We start from the raw sequence: 6,000 nt of genomic DNA on the forward strand, positions 1-6,000 counted from the left end.
AGATGCCTAAATGATGAAGTCTATAGAGTTAAATGTATTTAGGAGTTATGTTTATTGGAATTAATGTAAGTTCACAGAATGTCCTCAAAAGCATAGTAGTAATGTGTGTGTACTTTTAAAACTATACTTGTGAGAACCAACTCTTGACAAACTGCCTTTAACACATTGAGTGCCATGCCCCTTCCGGGAAGTGACCTGGCCGCGTCTATTTGTTTCCTAACGCATTTATGCTTCCGTGTTCGCGTTTTGCGCTCTGATTGGCCACTGATGTTTCTGGTCGCACCAATCGTGTGACGCCTGTTTCTACACCGGTTAAGCTTAGGCACTCTTTCGAAGTTGGTTAAGGTTAGAGTTTGTCTTAGAGCAGGGCGATAGAACACCAGCCCTGATTCCAAACTCTAACCTTAACCAACTTCGAAAGAGTCGCCTAAGCTTAACCAGTGATAAACTAGGCGTTAGGTAGTTTGCTGCTGGTCGAGGGTGGAAATGGGCGCGTCACGCGATTGGGCGCATATGTCACATGACCAGAAACGTCAGTGGCCAATCAGATCGCACAAGAAACGGCAGTGGCCAATCAGATCGCACCAGAAACGGCAGTGGCCAATCAGATTAGCAAAACGCGAACGCGGAAGCATAAATACGTTAGGAAACGAATAGACGCGACCTGGCCTTGCCATCCATTAACCCCATGTAAATGTAGTTGTACTTTGTAGAGCTAAACCTATATTTTATAGTATAGCTATGGGTCTAATAATGCTGTCGAGTCTCATTGAGCTGCTTCTGGTCAACGTGCAAAAAACTGATTCTTTTTTCATCCGTACATTTCCGTTTTATACCGTTTTGAATATGAACATAGTCCGGCCGCTTCTGAGCAATTCCAGGGGAAATACACAAACAGCGTTTTTGTGTAATTCAATAAACACGTCATTTTTCGCCTGATTATCGGATCTTCCTGAAATCAACGCTAGATCATCACTATTATCCTTCGTCGTGCACGCATGCAATGTGATTTAGACCGGCGCGCAACCCAACGGCACACAGTCATACACATACAACACAGATAGCTTCAATAGCTGTAGAAATAAATATCAGATCAACGCAAGCTTTCATATAATGGTGTCCTTACCTGGGCTCTCATTTATCAACAATGCTTAGAAAGTGTTCTATCTTTGTTCTTAAGCACAGAATTCAGAATGTGTGTACGCACAGAAAAATCGGGATTTATCACACGTGCTTACACAGGTTCTATGCACACTCCGTGTTGATAAATACCATTTGTTCTACGCTCCGCGCTCGTGCACGATTTTAAGTATTTGCATATAGTGCACCCCATAGTATTCCGATAACCCTATATATAAACCATGCTGCATTCATTCGGAAAGAAAGACCTATTCCAAATGCTATATTTATAGGGTTTGACAATAATTACACTACTGTCGCTATTTTACAATGAACTATAATGAATTACGGGCCATACAGCAGAACATGCCAGTGTTGAAACTAATGCACGGAAGCTTATTTCCGCGTTTGCAATATTCATATTCTACCACCGGGCGCCAGGTACGCACGGTCGGAGCTGTGCGTAAATATACGCACAATCTCAAGCACACGTTCAAATTGATAAGTCCCACACTTTGCTTAGAAATGATCGTACGCACGGGTTACGCACATATCTGTGCGTACGCACCATTGATAAATGAGGGCCCAGGTCTCTAAAGTAATGCAAAAAAAAGAATCCAATAATCTCATCGCCATTCCAGTTATCCACAACGATCCTGTCCCCGACGTTGTTGGGCATTGCACTTCAACGGGCGGGCGGGGTCAGTAGTCCAAACCATCCCTACAAGCGTGTGTTTTGCCAGAGTGTTTAGGACCCGCCCCCAGCTCGGTAGAGAAAATAAACTAACCCGTTTCTAACGGGGTGCAATAATGCCGGAAGGCGTTAGAGGGCGGTATAAGACCGTCTGCCAGCTCAGACACACTCAGAACAGTATGCACAAGGTGCCCCGCTGAATTATGAATGGCGATAGATAATAAAAGAAATACCGTGACAGAAACGTAGATCTACGTTTCCGGCACTCACCGATCGGGCGACAGAAACGTAGATCTACGGGAACGGCAATCAAAGTGTTATGTGTGAGGACATTTTGGGCCGATCTTCACACACTCGCTCATTATTAGGCTAAGGGTTAAGGTTAGGGTTGAGCATAAATAACGGTTCTGACACCATCACTCCTGCGTTGTGTTTAACCCCGAGGGAGTTTCGAACCCGTGGTCTGCCGCACCACGGGCGACAGCACAGACCACTATACCAAGAGGTGAATCCACTTCTGTGTGTCTATGTGTCTTTTAAGGGAGAGTGAGTTTAACTCGCAGTACCTCTACTCGCCACAGTCACTTCACAACACTTGGGGCGGGATCCACTAAGAATGGATTGTGCGGTGGAAATTGCGGGATCATCCCTATGTTCCCCGGGTCCTATGTTCCCCGGGTTCTATGTTCCCCGCTTTGATTGATTAATAGATTAAACATTTTATAAATTTTTATTATTTTATTAATTATTAATGTCCGCCTTGTTTCGAACGGTTAAGCTTAGGCCCTCGTTCGAACTGGTTAAGGTTAGAGTTTGGAATCAGGGCTGGTGGTCTAAAATGTTCAATCTATCAAAGCGGGGAACATAGAACCCGGGGAACATAGACATGCTCCCGAAATTGCACCCTTAACTGCGTGGGGTTTGCGCGCAGTATCTGCTCCGTCTTTGCGAGCTATCCACAAAGGACATTGCGCGGATGAGATACCAGCGCAGGCACGCCCATTATGTGTCGAGTTTTCCCCCTGATCTGCTCCAGCACAGTTGGCTCCCGGAGCAGTCTGCACCTGACAGCGCTGAGAGAGAGAGAGCTCGGAGGACGTTCACTTGTTTAAACAAACTGTATAAACACAATAATACTGTTGATTAAAGTTGGGACGTGGCCCCTTTCAAAGTGGAGCATGTTGCGGTTTGCTGTTGGTGTGAATGCAATCAAACTTTATATAGTACCTAATCTAGGAAGCGCAGGGTTTTTGGAAGTGAGTGTGAATGAGAGAGTGTGCAAGCATGTGTGTGTGTGTGCGAGCGAGCGACTGCGGGAGTGTGTGCGCGAGCGTGAGAGAGAGCGTGTGTGTGTGTGTGCGCGAGCGTGAGAGCGTGTGTGTGTGTGTGTGTGCGCGAGCGTGAGAGAGAGCGTGTGTGTGTGTGTGCGCGAGCGTGAGAGCGTGTGTGTGTGTGTGTGTGTGCGCGAGCGTGAGAGAGAGAGTGTGTGTGTGCGAGCAAGCGACTGAGAGAGAGTGTGTGTGCGCGAGTGTGTGAGAGAGCGCACGTGTGTGTGTGTGTGTGCGAGCGAGCATGAGAGAGCGAGTGTGTGAGAGAGTGTGTGTGTGTGTGAGCGGGATTTTCCCAAAAAATTCATAGACATTTCTCATTTGCATAGAAAGGGGACACGTTCTGCCCATATTACCTCATTTAAGCAAACTGAGTTTCAGATCTATATGCACCGGCTTTGCGTGGGAAAAAGCCGTGCAAACCCTTTGTGGATCCCGCCCTCTTGGAGTCCATCGTGACTGCGCCTCGCGGTACCATCTGTTACACATATACAGAGTAATCAAATAAAATAAAATGTATTTGTATAGCCCCCATGTGCTTTAGAAGTCAAGAAGAAACATCACAATAGATCCAGACCAAAAACCACCATAAAATCCATATATGCAACAGACTTTCCAGTATATGGGTAAGATCAGGGTAGGGGGGCTGGGGAATGAACGTTAAGTCAATGCAATGTCCTCACAAGTATAGTAAAAGCAAGTGTGCGTGCGCGTGTGTCCGTGACTCCGCTGTTTTTCCTCTGGCGGCTGCTCTCTTAGTCATGATCCTTCCCGTCTAGTTGACTGGACGAGAGGTGACATTGTCACAACCCATCTCACTCAGCCCTGCTCCCTGCTCTCCTACACCTGTCTGCTCACTCCCTCAACCCCCCCGAAGGTTAAACTCAAGATTCGCTCATTGGATTTGGGAGCCAGCCATTAAATACGACCACACCATGACTTTTAAAGATTTACCCTTCCCCCCCCCCCCCCCCCCCCCCACTGGATCATTAGACGTCTCTCCCAGACTATTTCTATACAGCTCATATATATATATATATATATATATATATATATATGGAGAGAGAGAGGGAGAGAGCGAGAGAGACAGGAGAAGGGAGAGAGGAGAGAGGGAGGGAGGGAGAGAGAGGAGAGGGAGAGACAGGAGAGAGAGAGAGAGGGAGGGAGAGAGACAGAGAGACAGAGGAGAGGGAGAGAGAGACAGGAGAGAGAGAGAGAGGGAGGGAGAGAGACAGAGAGACAGAGGAGAGAGGAGAGGGAGAGAGAGACAGGAGAGAGAGAGAGAGGGAGGGAGAGAGCGAGACAGAGGGGAGAGAGGGAGGGAGAGTGACAGGAGAGAGGGAGGGAGATACAGAGGGGAGAGAGAGAGACAGAGGAGAGGGAGAGAGAGACAGGAGAGAAAGAGAGAGCGAGAGCGAGAGAGACAGAGGAGAGGGAGAGAGAGACAGAAGAGAGAGAGAGAGAGGGAAGGAGAGAGCGAGACAGAGGGGAGAGAGGGAGGGAGAGTGACAGGAGAGAGGGAGGGAGATACAGAGGGGAGAGAGAGATACAGAGGGGAGAGAGAGAGACTCCCCCCCCCCAGCCCCACGATTCGATGTGAGTCCATTCGTCCCCCCCCCCCCCCCCCCCTCTCTCCCCTGTCTACCATGTGAAATACCTGCAACACACAGAGGCTTGCATTCATATACATTAGGTTTCTTCATTCTCCTCCATGCACGCCACGCTCTCGACTCTCATGTGGCTCCTGAGGGCAGAGCCAGGTGGAATTACTCTTGGATCCCGGGGCCTAAGCCAATAACAACATATAAACGCCACTCATATCCGGTGTCACTCACAACCGATGCAGTATGATTTGTGCGTTTTAACCGCCTCCGGGCACGCACATGTGTGTGTGTGTGTGTGCGTGTGCGCGTGTAGGAGGGAGATTATGCATTCGTTTTAAGCGTGTAGGTGTTTGGCCTTTTAAGCTGGAGTTAATGGCTTGAATGTGATAATGGTAATGTCCTCTTGTGGATTCGTTATCATAATGCTGAAAAGCATTAGGAGTACTTATTACCGTGAGCCTCTTAAAGGGGCACTTCACCCAAAACAATGCTGATTTATTCTGCACGTAATCTCACACACATCCCAAAAAACTCTAAACCATTTTGCACACATTCAGAGTTATCGAGAGTAAACGAGTTTGAATATGGCCACCGGTTGATGTCATCGGGGACACTGAACCCTTGTGTTGTGTTAATTGCAGCGCAATGAAATTATAGTGTAGTAGCAACACCTCGTCTTGGGACTGCTACCATATCATTTAATTGAGCTGTAATCAACACAACACAAGGAGTCACTGTCCCCGATGACATCAACCGGTGGCCATATTCAAACTCATTTACTCTCAATAACTGTCAACACGAAATTAATGTGTGCAGTTTAGAGTAGGGTAGAGTTTTTGGATGCGTGCGAGATGCAGTACGATTTGTCAGCATTGTTTTTTGACGAAGTGCCCCTTTAATCCTTTGTTTTTTGGGGTATTTTGTCAGATTTCTATCTAGGAATTCTAGAACTCCTACAGCTTTTAAAGGCCAGTAAACTATTTAGAGTGTTCACTTCTAAAAATGAGAGATCCTTACATCCGATTTTTTTTTAAAAGCTCCACCACAAGCCCCTCCCCCCTCCCCTCCCTCCTCCTTTCTTTCCAAACGCACAGGCCCCATCCCGTCTTGTGATTTGGAAAAGAGAGATGTTTCCTTTTAGCATCTCAAATCGTATTAGGGTTCCAATTTCAAGCCACTTATTTCACGGTTCTTTCCACCCGTGAAAAAATACATTCCCCCCCCCCCCCCCCCCAAAAAGAAAAAGAAATGCTTT

Source organism: Notolepis coatsorum (genome assembly GCF_963971535.1).
Source record: "Notolepis coatsorum genome assembly, chromosome: 3".
NCBI lineage: Eukaryota > Metazoa > Chordata > Actinopteri > Aulopiformes > Paralepididae > Notolepis > Notolepis coatsorum.